This window comes from Rhipicephalus sanguineus, chromosome 10, assembly GCF_013339695.2.
Source record: "Rhipicephalus sanguineus isolate Rsan-2018 chromosome 10, BIME_Rsan_1.4, whole genome shotgun sequence".
NCBI lineage: Eukaryota > Metazoa > Arthropoda > Arachnida > Ixodida > Ixodidae > Rhipicephalus > Rhipicephalus sanguineus.
The window spans coordinates 61262654-61283197 of NC_051185.1; positions in this window are offsets into that span (position 1 = coordinate 61262654).

The window sequence follows — 20544 nt, forward strand, 5'->3', positions numbered from 1 at the left end:
TTAGATCAAGGATTCGAGAGGTTCCGGTCACGTCCACTCGAAGAGATATTAAGGAGCTGCTTTTTCTTTGGAAGGGACGACGAGGTCGTGGTACTAACGGTTAAGTTGGTACGCAAGTTTCACACACTTTAAGGCGGCACCTGAAGATAGTTGCACACCGTGTCATTTATACTATTGTTTTATAACGCATGCAGACTTTGGCACGGGAAAGGCACATGAATACGAAAACACCGTGCCAGAATAAAAGATAGTCAACTAGTGTTGCAATGCGAACGTATTGAAATGTCACTTAAGAATCCAACCGTAGCGCTTAAAGTACAAACCCCAGTCGCTGTCATATGTGTGTATATACATCGGAATGCAGGGATATGGTCGCTTTGAAAGTGTCTCTCAGAGAGTCAAGGTACCACGAAGACGCGTCCGAAAAGCAGCGTTCCTTTTGTTTCATTTATTAATCCTTTATTAAAACATTCCGTAGAATGTCGTTTCTTCAATAATGTGTTGTAAAAGCGTTTTCTCTAATAAACTGTCCGTACTCGTGTCGTATATGTTGATCTACATCAACGATACTGGCCGGCTGCTGCGGTTGTAGCAAGGAAACAAGAACTGAAGCACTGAGCCCAGTACTCCTAATCATTTGGCATCAATACATTAGTATTTAATGCCACGAAAGGACAATTTCAGTGCCATTCGTGTTCTCGACAGCGCTTTACTCCTTGACCGATGAACCATATAAGGCTTTCGCCTTGGTAGGAGCACACGACCTAAATCGTCCTGTAGAAAAAAAAATAATAATAAACGAATCCTTAGCTCGCAAGCTACTGCTATTTCCGATCATAGGCAGCAGATGGGTTTCTGAGCTGATGAAATCATGTGGTCGGTATCATAATTTCGCCTCCTTAAGGCGTTCGCGTAGGTGGCTGTTTTTCCGTGTTTTACTATTAATAAATGCGAGCAAAACTGTTCTAAAAATACTTGAAGGACGCTTGAGCTTTGCCTTCAAGAGCCGAATGCGATTGCGTAATCGGGCCCCGTGCGCATCGCTTTCAACCGTCCCGCAAGGAAAGGAGCGTTCCTTCGCGTAACATTGAGCATTTCAAACTACCCTAGAATACTTACTGCAAGCGTTGTTGCGAAGTGTCCACTACGCCACAAGTCTTCCTTTTGCAGAGTGGTGACCGTACCCACTACGCCTCCGTAAGCTGCCACTCGCACCTGCGCAGCTCCACACTTTGTAATGGGGGGACAGCTTTAAACCATCTACTCGCTGCAAAATTCCCATGTTTCGACGCCTGGCGCGATTGTACGATTCTGCCACGCAATATAACATGCGTTAAGGAGACTCCTCCTAGGGCATGTCATTCTTAGTGTTCTTTACGAATCAGTTTAAAGCACTGGCGTACGTAGCTCCGTGGTAGAACACCTGCTTGGTTCGCAGAAGGCCTGGGTTCGATTCTCACTGGAACCGAGGATTCATTATTCGTTTATTTGCATCTATCTCGAATCTTCTCTCGCACCCAATGATACCGACATCGGCATTTCGGCGAAACGAGCTCTTTAACGCTATCGTGTTAATAAGGCAGATAGCCCATAGGTACCTTACAAAAGAAGCTATGACAAAAGGCGTTTATAACCGTTGCACAGTCTGCCGTCTTACTTTGTTTCACGATTTATATTATCGTCTCAGCTCTTTAACGGAATAAAAGCCGCACGAAAACTCGGCAACAACTGAAATGCGTATTTGCTCCTTTTTCAGCTTGGTCGACAGATTTATAAATTAGAGCATAATGATTCGAATACCTGTAATGCATAATTAGTGTACAAGTATTACAATTAATTATGGGTGGCAGCAACACGACAGGCAGAGCTGGTACAGTGACACATAACTATACGCATTTCATGCTGCGTGTTTCTTGCCTAACTGGAACATATCGCATGTACAACAGTTAAAAAAAAAAAGCACTTTTGTATCAACGTATTTTCTGATTATTCCATACGAACTTTATAATTTCATAGCTGTGCTAGGATTGGACAACACTGTATATGTATTGCGCTAATTTGATTCCTAATTGTTACTTAGAAAGATACGCCAGTATTCCGCGTTTTTATTCTCTGTAATATAAATTAGACAAAAAAAGAAACTTTGCTATGCTTGTTAAATGAGCAAAAAGAGTCGGTCAAATCCTCCCGTCCAGTTATGTCAAACAGATTCACTATGTCCAGTCGAAGAACATTGAAAGAAGTAGTAGCTCACGGGATCCGGACCGAACTTCAACGGGACTCTGTCTCGAGTTGGTATTTATAGGTAGGGTACAAGCAGCCACCGTTGTATCGGGGCCGTTGTGTTGCTGAAAAATTGTCACGAAGGGTCAAACATTTCTGCGTCAACGTTTCATCCGTTGCACTTTTCGTTAACCTCGAAGCATACCTGTTTATTGTCGGCGTTTCTTTAACGCACAGCTTTACGAGAATATCGTAATTTTAAGTACGTCAAGAGGTCCTTCCGCGTGAATAATTCAAACTCCATCCCGAAATGGCGAGCGCTCGTTCACCGAGATTTAGGGTCGTGCGGTGGAGGTGCGCCTCATGTAGTCGCTTTCAAACATTTCCTAGGCTTAACTGTGGCACTGCTCTCTATTACTTGTGCCTTCGGTTCATTGGCGAGCTGAGATTGAAAGCCTCAAAGTATATTTTGCTGTAAGGGTGTCCTGCTCTGGACCGAGTTTTTTACCTGGCGTCGAAAGCGTTGCGCGGTGAAGTAGTCCGTCCAGTCGATCATTCGCGTCAACATTGACTCGAGCACCAATCCCCAGCGCAATGCCCAGCTTTATTTTTGTACGAGTGCGGACGGCAAAGTCGCGCTAACCGACTTGTCTAGATTTGCTTCGCTAGGCGACCAGCGTTCCCACTGGTGACATTCGTGTCACTAATGTGTAGAGTAGTCTCGCATTTCTTGGCATCAATAAATACTTTATCAATGCTTATAAATACTTTAGCACCCATACTTTAATAAATACTTTATCAATACTTTATCAATACTTTAGCAACCATACTTTATGTATGTTCGTGCGTGCCTTTGTATGTGTGCGTGTATGTATACGCAAGCAAAATTGACAATTTTCGGGAGGGGGGAGGATTGAACCCCCCCCCTCCTGGCTACGCCCCTGTAAAGGTATGCGTGGTGGCCGAGCGGCTAAACGCATTGCGCAGGGAGAATCCCCGGTGCCACTCAAGCCGATGATTCTTTATTTGCATCTACCTCCAATTTGCTCTGGCGGACAACGCTGATTTTTCTCTCACAACCAACGACGCCGACACGCCACAGTCGATGACCGACACCAGAGTTTCTGCGAAACGAGCTTTTAACGCAATCGCGCTAAAAACGCGGGGAACTCTTTTGCGGCTACAGATTGGAATATGCACAGTCCGATGGCAATATTTGTTGTAGACTAATGTTCTGCTGGAATGTGCTAACTCGTTTTGTTAGCGAGGGCAGTGAAAGCTACGCTGTAGATGACTGAGCGACTGCGCATGCGTCGTTCGCCTGTGGTCGACGGCATGGATGATTTCTAAAACTAGTTCACCCGAATCAAGCCGACGTATATTTCGGAAGAGTTCAGGCATTTTCAGGGTCGCGCAGCACCTAATCGTGTCTTCTGTAGCTGCAGCTGCGTGCCGGCTACGTTTCGTCATGCCTAGAACCTAGGGATTCTCCGCAACGGTGGTCTGGTGGATATGGCGCTCGACTGCTGACCCGAAGGTCGCGGGATCGAATCCCGGCCGCGGCGACCGCATTTCGATGGGGGGCGGAATGCTAATATGAGCCCGGCGGTGAAATTTAGGTGCACATTGAAGAACCCCACACTCTAAGAAAAAAGAGAGTCAAAAGAGGGTCATGGAACCGTGACTCTCTTCGGGTGTCCATCTGACCCCTTTTGGAAGGTACAGGCAGAGAAAAAGAGTTCGCACTTGGGAATGAGTCACTGGACCCTCCTGAAGCGCGTTTCGATTGGCTTCGGTATACGGAAGAGCCGCCGTATACGCCATACATATCGCACGCTCGCCCTTTGGCGCCGTGGTGGCGCCTTGCTCGGCAACGTAGATGGGGTTGGCGCCGGGGTAGCGCGCCGCTCTCCTCTCTCAGTCGTCTCAGTCTCCTGGTCTATTGGAATGCGTTGCGTGGTTTCGTAGGTTGCGCGTCTTCGGTGGTGTTGACGCCGGCTCGAGCCGTGCACGAAGTGACGCTTGGAGGGCGGAATATTCATGGAGCTGCGGACACCGACAACGGGCGCCAGTTAACGGTGAGTGTACTGCTTTCGTAGGTACTAATTATACAGCTTTAGCTGGGCGTCTGCAGCAGCTCTGCGGAATCTGCAAGCCATTTCCAACAGTAGCCTGTATCCGCGGGGCTGTTGCGGATGCCCTACTAAAGCTGTCAGTTAAGGAGTTGCCACCGTTATGCGCGTTGCTGTACAAGCTCCCATAAAGTGAGCGATGGAAACAATAATCGAGGGTCATTTCTTCCTGATCGCACGTCGTGTCTGCAGCACTACTGAAGGTGCAAGATGTCGTTTTGAGATGCACTTTAGTCTACTTCATAATAACATTTCCATCGACCCTGAGTGTGCAGCGTGCTTCCACGCGTGGGAACGTGAAAAAAAAGCCTTTGTACAGAACGCTCAGACGCACTATATGTAATGGTTTTTGTTGGCTTAAAGAGGGTAGTTTGAGGTGCAGATATAGTACGGTGGCTTCCAGAACGTACGCCGTAGTCATTCAAGTTGGACACGCCTCGCCGGTAAAGTGATAAAGCTCTAGACTTTCGACGGCGCGCGTTGTTGCGGCCGCCGGCGTGCACTCTTTTCCCTCGTTTCTGTTTGCTGTTTTCGTGGTTTGTGTACACTGCGATGACGTTGGGCGCTATAACAGAATCGAGTGAGTGTACGTGATTGTGGGAGTTATGTGCGCTAATTCTAGCATATGACATGTCTGATCTCGACATAGACGGCGTACGCACGCGCTGGGTGTCGTTCGGGCCCTAGTACTCGCATCTGTTTATCTGAGTATTTAAGGATGGGTTACGTTTGTAAAACATGCGGTCAATAACCGCTCACGGCATGCCCCTGGCTGCCGGAGGATGTGCTTTGTTGTTTTGTTGTTAGCCTTTATTATGTCTTTGTGAACCACTTATTGTGTAGGTTTTGCAAACCTTTACTGCAATTTCATTTTCTCATCATAATATCACGTTCTGCTTTTCAGATACCGTTTTTCATGGTGCTCACGCTGGACAGGAGCGACAACCTAGCAAGCCACAAGTCTGATGCCTCAAGCCGTCACCACTTTTTGATTTATTCTTAACCACAAGGAATAAATATGGAAACATGATGGCGATTTCTGCTGTTCATTTAGCACCATATGACGCTGTGCACATCACAGTCACACATTTTAGTTGGCTATACTCATAGAAGCATGTAAATGAGGAATACCCAAACTTCTTAATTGGAAATCACAGACCATCTTTTCGCGCTTTCTATATAACTTTGCTGGAAAATATGTATTGTTTTGACAAGTTTTATTAAAGTAATGCTAAAACTGAACTATTCTTTTTTTTTACTGTCGCTGGGCAGAACGGCAAGTATTATTGGACTTGCTTAAAATGAATACTCCACTATTTTCAGCAGTAGTCGCGCAAAAGTAGAGCAAGGATCAAATGAGCAGCTTAAAATACTTGTGGAGTCGCTTGATGCTTCGGTGTGGGTCCCTTGACCCCCCTAGGAGCGTTACCGGCAAGGGTCGTCTGACTCCCTATAAGTGGTAACGTGATCCACCCTATGAGAGTCTTTGCACTCTTCCTAGAGGGTCAGGGGACTCTCCTAGAGCGAGCCGACCCTGACCCACCAAGAGAGTCCTATACGTGGCAAGTCAGAACTCTCCGAAAAGAGTCACGCATACTCTTTTTTTTTCTTAGAGTGCAGGTGGTGAAAATTAACCTGGAGTCCTCACCACGGCTTGCCTTACAATCATTTCGTGGTCTTCACGTGCAAAACCCCAGCTAATGCAATGTGCGTGCGTTAGATTTGATATTAATTTCATGGGCGTGTTCCTCTTACGTAAGACAGAGCATGGCCGAACTAATAGTGGCGATTGAAACTTCGCACAAAGGAACAACGCCTGGTCCCGACGGTATTCCTTACGAAGTTTTCAAGAACATGGAAGGTGAAGCTCTTGGCGCACTTCTGCAGGCTATTAATAAAGTATGGGAGACTGGGGACGTCCCATCTGATTGGAAACATTCAGTTGTTGTCCCGATTCCAAAAGCAGGAAAGTCTCCAAATAACCTGCAAGCTTTACGCCCAATTTCACTGACTGCGACCGTCTGCAAGCTCGTTGAAAAGATGCTGCCACACGTATTTCCTGGTGGCTTGAACGAGAGAATAAATACCATCCGGCTCAAATTGGATTCCGTTCTCATTTGGTAACTGAAGATGGACTTACTATCTTGTCAGACGATATTTTACAAGTTTCACCTCACAGCCACGCAGCACGCACGGTTGTAGCAACCGACATAACGAAAGCTTATGACAATATAGACCATGAAGTCATTATTTCCAACCTCATCGAGCTGGGACTTCCGCCGCGGGTCGTAAGATTTATTTACTCTTTCCTTCACAACCGCACATTTGCTTAAGAGTAGATGGAAAGCCAGAAGGTTGCTTCACCTCCAACAGAGGTGTTCCACAAGGTTCCGTTTTGGCTCCTCTTCTGTTCAACGTTGCGCTAATACCTCTAGCTTGGCAACTACACCGGATTCCAGACGTGAAGTTTCTAATATATGCTGATGATGTGACTTCGTGGTCTGTGCATAAAGACGTCTCAAGACAAGCTCAACAGCTTCAGCAAGCCCTTGATGTACTTGATAACTACACTGGGAACGCAGGGTTAGACATTTCCGCCCAAAAATCAAGCTATGTTGTGGTCGCTAACAAGGCAGGACGCAGAAAGATCACGCAGTGCCCCTTGGTACAGTGACAATTCCTGAGGCTTCGGAGGTCCGCATACTGGGTCTTGACATTCACCGGTCCGGCAATGGTGCGCACTGGCTCCGCAAAGTCAGGCAGAGTTCCACAAAAACGCTTCATCTGATTCGCCGCATTGCATCAAAGGCAGCTGGCGCTCGTACTGATGTAGCTCGACGGCTCGTACGCACAGTTCTACATCCAAGAATTGTATACCAGGCGCAATTTCAACGTTCAACTTTGGCACAGCTGGCACAGTTGGAGACTATTAACCGTGATGCCATGCGCGGAATAACAGCGTTACCTCGCATCACCCCGATACCAACTTTACAGGAGCACGCCCAACTTAACACAATTGCAGAGCTAATTTCGCAAAGGGAAAAAGCGCGTGAAATAAAAAAGCAACTTGTTCCGGTTGTTGCTGCGTTGCATGCCCACTTTCAACGCGGGTCTTCCATTGACAACCAGACTGATACGATGCCTCCCTGGGAATTCACCACCATCACATCAAATAAGACAACCAAGTTACGGCGCAGTGACACATCAGGTATTATTCACGAACGCTATAACATCGAAGCATCATGCGCAAACGTCTGCAAAGTCTATACAGATGCTGCCATCCTACAAGACGGCGGAAGGACATCATTCCTTAGTACCACGCATAATTTCATCAGGGGTCACCAGCATTATCTATTTACGGAAGCCAGTCCTATTGTAATGGAACTTCAAGCCATCCATGACGCAGTGCGGGATGTCACCTCTAAGCTGTCTACAATTAAGCAACTTGACGTATTCTTCTATTCTTTAGCGGCTGTCCAGGAACTCAAGAAAGTTCACAAGGTGATGGAAATCTGCGAGGCGATACATAAGATGAACCGTAATACAGCCACTTGCATCAGGGTACACTGAATTCAAGGTCATGCTGCGAACCCTCACAATATTGCTGCTGACCAACTGGCACACTGCCCTCCTAATACAGACCTCCCATCTATTCCCCTTCCTCTCAACCTCTAAATACACTCCGTACCCGTAAAAATGTTCTCCGGCAGGATACACGCGCTCTTATACCACCGTGTGTCTGCTCTCTCCCCCTTCACCTTACTAGGGCGGAGGACGTGGTGCTTAGGAGGCTTCGGGCAGGGGTGGCCCTTACACCAGCTGTTCTCTAAACATGGAACTGGTCGCATTTACCAGTTGGTGCTACGTGCCCGTACTGTTCCGTTCCAGTGATGCAAGCAGATGCATACCACCTTATATGGACATGCCAAGGATTACAGTCGATCGGAACGCTCCCGTCATCTCCTGCAAGCTGGTCTTCGCTACAGTGGCACAAACAGTTATAACCGGTGGATACATGACAACACATTCCACAAGACACTTCTTCACTTCATACACAACACTGGCCTAACGGCGCACATTTAACACAAATATACATAACAAATATTATGTCTTAAGGGCAAGTCTATGTCGCAAATAAAAAAAAAAAGAGCTCACTCTCCGATATTTCTTCCTGTCTTTTCATTTGTTTTACAATGTGTGTGCTGGATGTCTTACGGGCTATGCGCAATTACTTAATCGTGAGATACGCTTGTCCTGGTATTTCGAGGCTATACTGCTTATATATAGGCCTTGCATTTGAGATTTCACTCATTCATTCAGGCAATAATAAAAATACGATAGTTAAGACGCTATGAGCTAAATAAAACTATGTGTTTCCGTTATATGAATAATTCCCAACCCTACAAATACCGTGCTTGTGATGATTTAAACGCATTTTTTTTTTGTGGGAGGAAATTTCATGCTTTCATGATTTGTCGAAATCTAGTATAACGCAATATTTTTTTTTATTTTGTGATTCATTTCGTCATATGTGCGTATAAGTCTTACTTGTGTTTTCTTTATTGCGAGGATGGCTTGTCGACACCTCTTCAAGCTGTCAATATTTTATACTTTTCACGCCAACGAACGCCAGTATCACGGAAATCGACGAACTAATAGTAAGGCTTCACTGCACGGCCGTACAGTCTTGAGGCGAACGCCTGCTTCAGGCCTAGTATCTGTCAAATGGTTGCGCACCACGTTTGCGTGGTATCAGAACATACCTTGTATCTCCCGCGATCATTGTTGGAAACAAATATAGACCGACAGATGTGTAAAGAAAAGTGCTGTCCGTGGGTGTAAGATGCTCCAAACACGCCATATTTTGACCAGATACATCGAACGGACGATGCTACGTCTACGTTAAATAATTCACGCGGAGGGACCTCCTCAACTATTCGCAAATTACGTGCTATTAAGACTACATTTATAGTCGGAAAATCTTCAATAAAAAGATACATTGTAAGCATTCTGTAAAGATTAGAAGATGCAAGTCACGGCTCAGTAAATGTTTGACTGACAAAAATGTTTGCATGCGTTACAAGGATCTTTGAAAAACGGCGGTTCCATTTTCGTGCGTATAAAAGTGGATGCATCCGAGACTTACAGTGAAGTTCGGTCCGGATCCCGTGGGCTATTCATTCGTGGTGTTCTCTGTCTGGGCATAGGAATCTGTTGCATTAAGCATTGCTCGACGGGAGAATTTGACCGACTGTTTTGCTGCCCGAATGTGCAATATTTTTTTTTCGATAATCAAAAAATATTTTACAAGTAAGTGCATAATAATTTGTCGTAGGCGAATATTTCAAACCACAGGCACAGGGGAATTCTGCCTCTTTTAACCTACAGGTCGCAACTAAACGTGCATTCCATCAAAGAAATACTGAGTATTTTGTGAATATGCTGAATATTACAATAAGAAAGTTGCGGACTGCCCGGAGAGATTGAGAGTCATGTTATTTTGCTCCTTGAATGTTGCGTTGTCGCTGATATTGTTGTTCCTTTTCTGTATGAATGGCTCGCACCTACTTGCGGTAATGGCAAGGAGTGGAACGAGTTCTGACAATTAGTCAAATATGAATGTCGCATGAATAAAAAATGTTTTGATGGATTGAAAGAAGTATAACGTTGCTCAAAATATAATTTTCGAAGTTTAGCGTGGAAACTATCCCACTTTTATGAAGTACAGTGGCAGCGTCCTCGAGCCCATTCGCATTTCAACGTGCTCGCTGTTTAAAATAAACATGCGCTCGCTTATGAACAAGGATATCGGCGAAAGTTTTAACGGTAGGCCTACTGTAACGACGTTAGCGTTAGTTTTGAGCCAGCCCACCCAACCAAGCTGCACCATTTGCCTTTTTCGCGCTTTAGGTATTCGTCCTGTCGAATTATTCGAAACTTCGAATACTAGCTATTCGAAAGTCGAATCAAATTATTCGATTAAGTATTATTCGATCCGAATTCAAAACTCGAATATTCGCACACCCCTACTTTTTACTATGTTCGGACAAGTGTGGCAGAGCGTGGCAGATTTTACACTGCAGTGGTACAGTGGTTGCGGTGCTCGGTTCCTGGTCCGAAGGTCGTGGGTTCGATTCCGTCCGCGTAGGTCTTGTTTCGATTTCAAGGGGCCGCGGCTCTCTCTTTGCTCCCCCCTTGCGCCGCCCCTGATTGTATGCTCTTTCGCTCGCCGCGGTTTCCCATCGACGCTCGAAGGCATAACTGTGCCCTGTAATAACGGTTAACGGTGCCCCTGAACTCGTGATGTGGCCGACGCCACATTGCCCCGTAGAAGGCCTTTCGTGCTCTCGGATACAGTAAGATAATAGCGTTCTTAGTCTCTTCGGATCTCCGCTATACGTAAAGCGCTTTGCGTAAACCGGTATACCGGGTGTGAACTGCGCTTGCGCGCCCGGAAAACATGGCCGCATCGCCGAAAGCGGTCGCCGTCCACCTCGAATCTGTCAAGTGGCCGTCGTGCGCTCTGAAGCTCGTTAGCTCAGAACAGACAGACAGACAGACAGACAGACAGACAGACAGACAGACAGACAGACAGACAGACAGACAGACAGACAGACAGACAGACAGACAGACAGACAGACAGACAGACAGATAGATAGATAGATAGATAGATAGATAGATAGATAGATAGATAGATAGATAGATAGATAGATAGATAGATAGATAGATAGATAGATAGATAGATAGATAGATAGATAGATAATGACCATTATTTGATCCTGAGGAGCTTTCGCGCGAACCCCTATCGGGGACCCGCGGAGGCCGCTGGCCGCGTCCAAGTCGGGGCTGGGACACCGTGATGTTCCGCCCTTTCCTGGGCCCTCTGGATTGGCTGGATTTGTGCCTGACGCTTCTATTTTATTTGCTTTAGATTATTGTCCTCAAGCTTAAACATCAAAGTATTCGTGGCTACTCGGCACCGTTCTCGAGAGCCATACTCAAATAATAGATCCTGTAGGCTTTGCGAGTGGCGATGGGTGCTCGGACATAGATTACGTGTTTGTTTTTCATCCTCCATAGCTGGCGCCACTTGACGTGGCGGCAGATATGACACACGCTATCCGGTATTACGCTGCGCCTTTGCGATACCGGACACGCTAAAAAAAAAACGCTAAAAGTAAAACTGTTACCGAAACATGGTTTAGGTGCTTCGAAAAAGAAAAGACAATGTGGGAGTATTACAGTGGATTTTGTCAGTCACCTTTATGCCTTCAATGCAGCGAGAGTGAGTCTCTGGGCCACTTCTTTTGGACATGCCGACGGCCTAAAATTCAAAGAAAAAAAAACTGCCAGAAGAATCTCTTCGAAAGAAGGGTATGAATTTGTCATTTCCGGTGGCTCTTCCCAATGGGCAACCAATAACCTTGGGACGTCTATCGGACCACTTTTCTGGACATTACGTACATCCGGCGGATGCACGAGAAAATCCATGGGACATCCACCGGGACGTCCGCAGGACTATATGGCGCAAAGGAATTTAACATCCCGAGTTAATCCCACCGGGCGTCAAAACTGGATATTCGGACGTGCTTGGACGTATGCAAATTCAGTAAAAATCTTACCCGACGTCCAGAAAACGTCCGTGGAATGACCTGTATGCTGGATACAGTGAGGCTTTTGGTAATTATCACATGCAGAGCTGGACTTTCTGTGGATTTTTGGGCACCTTCAAGATATCATATGATATCCTGAAGGTGCCCAAAAATCCGCAGAAAGTCCAGCTCTGGACGTGTTAATGACCAAAAGCCTCACTATATCCAGCGGGGCACCAATGGGCTCATAGTAAATACAGCTCAAAAATAGAGACGGACAAGAAAAGTAAGGACACAAACAAGCGCTTCTTTGTGTCCTTACTTTTCTTCTACACACCACTTATATCCAATTTCCATGTAGAATTCACATCGGTTTACTACTGAACAAATAATAAATCTGAATATGCAGAGGATGAACACGTACTTCATAAATGACGTTTAGTGTATGGCGCACAAATAATCATGCTTACCAGAAGCAATAAATTATCCAATAATCTTGTAAAAGCGACTTTATTAATGAATAAAGCGCTACCGAATGTGGCACAAAATACGACAGGGTGACCGCACAAGGTGAAGCTGATTGCCGCGGCAGCAACATAAATTCATGTTCTGCATGAATGCACTCCAGGTCCCGTGAAAGAAACCGCGCTGGCTTTCGCACAAGATGGCGTGGTCTCTGGCCTCATGTCTTGTACAAACAGCGGTGAAGAAAAGCTGCATACAAGAAGAAGCAAGTAAGCTAGGTATAATTTACAACAAATAATTGAGCATCAAGTCATTCTAAAGACAGATTTCCAATTACAGATGTGATCAAATGCTGTCATGTATTTATTAACGACAATCATAACTACTCACAAAGCGAGGCACCTGTTGTAGAATCGTGGCACTATTTGTCGCGACAGGCCGGCACGGTTGTAATTAGCAAGCAAGCAAGCAAGCGCTCGCTCGCTCGCACGCATACAGTCGAAACCCGCGATAACGAAATCCCGATGGAACGAAATTCTCACCGCAACGAAATATTTTCGGAGCACCGGCGAACGCCCATAGGAGTCAATGCATTTCGTAACTCGCGACTACGAAAGATGTTCATACCGCAGTCCCTCATTAACGAAATTCTTGAAACACGAGTGCGCAAATAATCCACTCTCGCAACATTACCTACACTCGAAAACTGCTGAAATGCATTCATGCTACACTTAAATTGTGCAAAACTATTGCTACAGCGCACTTGAGAAGCAGCCGCCATCATTGTTTACAAAAAACATAAAGCTGGCGACAATGATGATGATGATGATGGCTTGCCGAAACACCTGCTCCTTATCGTGAACTACGTAGCCAAATCCACATTCCTCATGGAGTTTCGTTCGTTGGCTTGGCTCTGTGCTTGGCTTTGTCGACTTTGCGCGCACATGGTCGCGTTATAGTGTTCTAGAATATTGGGTAGTGAGCCCACTCTCCGGGGAGAGGGTACGTTGCCGCGGCGCAAAAAATGTAAACGAGTTTTCGTTTTCCTGAGTGCCCGCGTGGCGGCGCTACCATCGTCAGCAATGGGAGCCTTCGCGCCTTCGCCCCGCTGCTGTAGGGCTGCTGCTGTGTTTCGCCGTCGCTGCAGGTTTTCGGCCGAGCATTGCTTAGTCAATACGTTTCATTTTTCAGTTCCCGTAGTTGTGAATAATGTAGATTGGTAGCAAGGCTTGTTCACGGGCTGCTTTTCATGTGAAGAACTCCATGCAGACAGCATTTTAGATGTGCTGACCATTGTGAAAGCAAGGCTTTGGCAAGAGGTTGGGTGCCGAAGCCATGCCTCAATGCTCTCTCAAAAAATAATCCAATTCTATGTTGTTACGCGACTTCATTTTTACATTAAGGGGCTAAACACAGACAGAGCAGGCAAACGCCAAAAAGCAAAGCACTTCAAGATAAGCCGCTGCACTTAAATTTTTTTTTCCTTGCTATAGAAGATTTTTTAAATTTTATTATTGTTCCTGCGTTTAGATTTTACAAGTGCAGGTTAAATTTGAAGTATGAATCTTCTCTGGCATTCTTTTTCTGTTTCACTGACCCAAATACAAGAAAATGCCAGATTTGAAAAACAAGCAAGATAGTATGTTAATTGTCACTCGCCATGCATACTATAGCAATAAACCCTTAATTCAATTGTGAATGGTGGCTTTGGTCCTTGGCGTACCATCAAGAGTGCGATTAATATGATCTACCAGAACGTCAGTAGATCTGTATAAAAATGCATGTGTTTGAATGGAAATGTGTCTATTATTTGTCATTTTTTTAGTATTTCTTCTGATTCAGTGGCTTCACTTATTGTGTGAACAATATGTGGAGTATTCATGTGCTTTTGTGAACTTTTTAAATTTATGCTATGCTAAGTATGCTATTGAAAATATTTAGCGTCTCTTTGTGAGTATTTTTCTAGCATCTATTGGGCTGTTTTAGGAGACATGCTTTTTGTCGCACACGCTAAGTACAAAATGGGGCAAGGCCCTCTTCAAGCTATTTCAGCTTTTTTCCATCTGTTTTCACTTTGAAAAAAAAATGAAAGTGATTGATACGCATGGCTTTTGTGGAGTATATAAGGTCATTGTGCTGCCCCACCAAATAAACTTTTCACTTATTTCCGCGAACGATTGTTGTCTACATTTTTCCACACCTTCATTACAAATTCATTTTTCTAAATACAGGAGTGCGGACAAATAGTTCTGTAGAAAAGAGTGCATATGAACCTTTTAGGCATATTATAGTGTCAGCAGAATTGCTAACTGAATTTTGCACTCAACTGATAGCGGTGTTTGCATGCAATTTCTTACACAAATATAATTTCCAGCATGTGAGGGGTCTTCAAGAAGCAAAATCTGATTGCATGGTCTACCCTTACTTTCGGTCTTTTATTTCTTGGGCATGATTAGGATAGGTCTTTCCTGCTGTGCACTCCCACACATTTTCTTGCACTTTTCAGGAGAATATATCAACTGAGAGCGCGTAAGGTGCTTAAGTTTGTAGTAATATTGTTTTACTTAGTGAGAGTATGACCTCACTAAAGAGACTACCGAGTACAAACGCTAGCATGAAAATATTAGTCTCTTTTATCTAAAGGCAATCGATGTCAGTGCACGTTAAAGAACCCCAGGTGGTCGAAATTTCCGCAGTCCTCCACTACGGCGTGCTTCATAATCAGAAAGTGGTTCTGGCACGTAAAACCCCATAAATTAATTAATTACCTAAACGCAATAAAACTGCGAGATCTTTTTTTTTAAGCGAGAGCTAGCTACTGCAATACAAAACTGGCGGTTTACAGCATATATTGCATCCGGCGCCCGCTGATGACGCGCTCATGTTTAGCTATACTTCATGCGCCAGAACGACGGCCAAAGCAAGAATATGCTCACGCAAAAGAAAAAAAAGCAACGAAAATGGCTATGTACAGGGGTTGCACAAGAGTAGTTTGTGCTTGAGGCGCTGGCAAACTAACCTTCGCACTGAGGGCAGCAATGCGTCGCTTACATTGCAGGTGGTGGTGGCGCCATCTACCAGGTGAGACATAAAGTGCGTCAGTGCACGGCCTCCAGTCAGCCCACTACCCCTTTCTAGAACACTTTAGTCGCGTGTGTGGAGCTATGGTGTCTAGTGGAGCCATTTGTGGAGCGTTTGCTTGGTCGCTTTAGTCGCTTGGTGCAACGTGAACTGTGTGTTGCGATCGCTTCGTCCGATTTCGCTGCCTGCGAAGATGCCGCCTCCAACGAAAAAGCGGAAGTTCATCACGCTGGAAGATAAGGCTGCAATCATCAGTGAGGTGGAAAAGGGCAGGAAAAAATGGACATCGCCGAAGAATTCGGCGTTGCGTGCAGCTCGCTGTCCACGATTCTGCTATGACCCGCGCTGATCCAGCGGAGCCGGAAGAAGGTTCGCCTCTAGGCGCACTTGACGATAGTACTGGTGACAGCGCAATGCCGCCGTCACTGACCAGTGCATGGGGCGAACTTTGTGCCGTGGCAAACGTGATTCCCGATCGAGAGGCATGAAACTGCTGCATAGTAAGGCTCGCCAAAGCAAACTTACTGACTTCTGGAAATAAAATGTGTTTTTTGTAAATTCCATGTCTTTTCTGCCGCATTCTCGCTCCAACGAAATTCTCGCAATAGCGAAATTTTGTGCTTTCCCCGCCGATTTCGTTATTGCGGGTTTCAACTGTACACCCACCCACACACGAGCTGTAACCCGCAGAAGAACAAGATGACCGACCCGGAATAGGGCGAGTAAGTGTGGCTTACGATTCGCAACGGCGCGTCCTCCGTATATAGTTTCGCGTTCGACCAAGATTCAACCACCAGCAAAGAACTGTCATATTTAACGTCTTAATCACAAGACAGCTAAACAGTTGCAGCAGTGACGACGAAAAGTCAGGCGCACCTAATTTCACTTACCGAAAGAAGTAAGTTATCCGAATAGCTGCTTGCTAGCTGCAACGAAGGTGGCGAGCAGATCCGGCCATTGTTGTAACGAACCGTCGGCGAATACACACAGTAGAGCTTGTTTCACGAAACACTGATGGAAAATATGCGGCAATGGCATGAGCACAGTTACTTGATGCCAGATAACAGTCAGTGAACCGTACAGAAAAGCCGGCAACGCTACACAAAATGCGAAACGATGACTGCCGAGCTGCTGCCACCGCAAAACGACGCGACGACGCCACCGGTGCTGCCGGTGCTCCGCAGTCGCCGGTGCGCGATCGCGAAGGACACGTTTGAACATGAGTGCCGCCGAAGCTGATTGCACGGTGAGCCGGGTGGTGCGCTGCGTGCGTGCTCGCGTTTTGCCGCGGTTTTGCTCCTGTTGTCAGTCGCTGCTGTGCGAGTGTGCTGCTAGAGGCATCGTTGTGAAACCAATTATTTTGGGGGTTTGGTCGTCTGCGTTATTTGAGTAAAACCGACGGTAACCGCTCTTTTGAGGTGCCGTTTTTGTATATTGGCCCTTCTCGAGAAAACTTTCGAAGAATCACTGAGATAGTCGTTGTGCACTCGTACTTACAGACAAATTGTCTAAAAAATGTCTCGAAGTAGGCGTTATGAACTTCTTTGGTAAAATAGGCTCTGGCTATGCCGTACCTGTTGAAAATGCTAATAAATTTAAGAGTATGCAAGCACATTTGAGGAGCGAATGCTATATTATATATATATATATATATATATATATATATATATATATATATATATATATATATATATATATATATATATATATATATATATATATATATATATATATATATATATATATATATATATATATTATACGTCTTGTAGACTAAGACGTTTTTTAGAGGTTTTGTGTTTCGTGGGAAGAAACTGCAGTAGACAAGTTTACGTGCGTCACCCATTCACCTTTCTCCTAAGCACGTAAATAATCGCGAGAAATGCCACGAAGTCAATGCATACATGCTCGCAATCCGTGGATTATTTCCTCAGTCACATATTTTCCGAAAGATAAAAATTAGCAGCGGTTTCCATATGTTGCAAAATCAGTTTCACGCATTGTCAGATGAACTAGCGTGTTGCGGTTTGCATCCAAACAGCTTTGAAATGTCCGCACGGCCATCTCCTGTCGACGTCCTCTTGATATCCACGCCTGGATTATTGAAAACGTCCATGTGCTATATTCTTAGGACGTCTGTCGGAAGACCTTTTTTGGGACATCCAAAACGCAACGTCCTCTGCACGGCCCGTGAACCACCATTCTGGGACGTGGACATTCGGCTCTTCTTCGGACGTCGTGAGGATATTCGTTGTCTATTGGGTTCCACTTGGTGCTACAATATACTGGGCTTTAGCCACGGGTGCGTTTTTGATGCTCTAGTCAACTTTCTACGGGATTCATATTGAATTGAATATTAAAGGGGCCATGCAACACCTTTCTTTGTTATATTGGAATAGTCCCATTATTGACGTATGACTCTTCACGAGCCATATGCCGCAAAAATTTTTCGAATCCGTCAAGTCTAAGTGGTGTTACCAAATTATAGAGATCACGTTCCGCGGCTTTCTCTCTCAACTCAACGCAGCGAGCGCGCGGAAAGCTGCGCGCGGCGTGAGGGGAGGGAGGGAGGGCGGAGGTGCGAGGAGGCGACGTCAGCGCCGGCGGCATTTTTTTTTTCATTTTTTTCTCTCTGGCGTCTCGGCGCAACCACGTCGTCTGTGCCGCCCCTTCCGGTCGGCTTGCGTCGTTCTCGTCGAGCGGAGTCGATCGCGCTGTGTATCGCGCGTGCTTGAAAACTGCGCGTCGGTTTGGTAATGTTGGGTGTGCACCTCGAACGGCGTAGTGTTTTCATCGCTCTGCCAACCATGGAAGCAAACGTGCACGCTCGTTTGGAACGAATGACAGCTGAGATCGGTTTCGGCGCATACTCCGATGCACCGCCTCGTAAGACGGCACTGGCAGACGACCCCGAAGCGCCGCCATTACCGGACGCCAGCATTGTTATCGGAGACACGCTGCGCCCGTGCCTCGGTCGGTCGTGAGAACGTGCCGACGATGCAGTTCTCAGCTGACGAGGCAACACTCAACGGCTGCCACTCTCAACGGCAACCGGCAATGGTCAAAAGCACAGAAATATTCACGTTTTCGGCACTGCGCATGGCGAAGAAAACGGAACCACGCAACTACGAGCAGACGAGCTGTCGGTGAGACCGGAAGTGCTAATATTAATGTTTGTTCGGTGTTTTTAACGCGATAACATAACATAACATAAACATACATATTATCTACTTATTGAACTCAAAATTAACAACGAAAGTAATAATGAGGGTGTTATCGTGATTATAACATCAGCCAATGGTGGAACTGCCGACAATCGCGTCATATTTTGCGGACTAATACATCATTTGTCGAGAGAAGAGGGAGCGATTTTCAGCTGACTTTGAGAATTTATTGTAAATTCCAGGCCGCTCGCTTCGCTATAATATTTGGCTCGCGTGTTCTCGGGAGCCTCGACTACCGATCGGCAGCGCTTTTTGAGCGTGCTCGAAAAGTGTTGCAGGGCCCCTTTAACAGTTTTGTCACGTCGCTCTTGTCCCCACGCCATCGACCTTTTTTTTTATTTCATTCATTTTATACAAGTTTACCATGAGTTTTCATGGTTCAAATTACAAAAACAGCTACCTCATGCGTCTAGATTAATTTGTTATTTTCAGTCTAAAACACGTGCTCGATTTCATTGCGCTTTGTACGCTTTCTATTAAGTCCATGCTATTTTTTTTCTATTGGCGCTTCTCGCCTTTCATACAGATGGGTCACATTTGACGCCACAGACGCATCTCCTGTCTGTGCCAGTACCTAGATAAGGCGGCCACCTTGACTGGTTGTGTATTTTGATCATCTTATGATGAGCTGTCAGCATTTAGTCGACGACAACGAACTTGTTCAGCAGCTTCGCGCATACCCTCGCCCCCCCCCCCCCCCCCCACAGACACACACTTCCAACCTCAAAATAAAGTGGACGTCGGCAACCTTGCAGCCGAATACACCGAAGGGCTTAGAAACGGCGAGAAAATGAGCCTTAGCGAAGGCTGTCAGGTGTATGAACTATAAGTATTCAGCAGTTCCCATGCATACGACTCATTCGACTTCACTGTCGAGAGTCATTCCGCGAACACCCCTTGAGAGGAGCGCGCAAAACATATTTAAAGCCAAGTCGCATGTATACAAGGCATTTAAATAGCTACTTCGTCGCGCAGGTTCTTTTTTTTTTTAACTGTCCTCATTCTTGGTGGACATGCCTGTTGCATTACATTGGTGGACTACGCACTAAACATTGCTCGATTTTCTCTTTACACGCAAAAGGTACGTTTTATTCCATGGATCTTGAAAATATGTTCGTTGTTTTCCGTTGTCAGGTGAGCGCCTTCGTTCCAAGCATCAGTAGTTGCTTCTCTTTCTATGGACGGCGGCACATATGGGCAGCACCGATTGTCGTCGGCGGCATCTGTAAGATGACGGTCAACTACTGTATCTGGAGTTTCTACGCGCAAAACGGAGCAAACGTGCCAGCGGACAAGGTCCTCTTGCTCCAGTGGACACGCTGGATCCCTTTTGTTGGGTCCGTCTTCGAGGTGATCCTCGCGGGCCTACCATGCCTACCCGCCGAGGGGCACCCGGTGGCCCACGCCGCGACGGTTCTGGTGACCGCGGTGTGGGCCACTGCCGGCGCCCTCTACAACCTGGCCGCCATGTCGTGGTTCCTAGGCGCATTCCAGCCGGTACGTTCAAACTTCCACTAAGCGTTTTAGAATTGATTAGGTCGAAAGCCTCGAGTTATGTTTTTTCCTTTGTTCGTTTCTCCTTGATGTGGGTGGAAGTCCCGTCAAGGAGATGATCGACGTCGATGAAGCAGGAGGCAGGTTGGAGGTAATAAAAACTTGAAGCTATATTGTAGCGAAATATTTACAGTCATAAGTACATCTTGCCGAAGCACATAGACATCAACATAGACATAGACAACATAGACATCAACATAGATAACATAGACATCAACAGCATCTTACTCTTCTACTTAACTTTTCTTAAAGGGGCCCTGCAACACCTTTCTT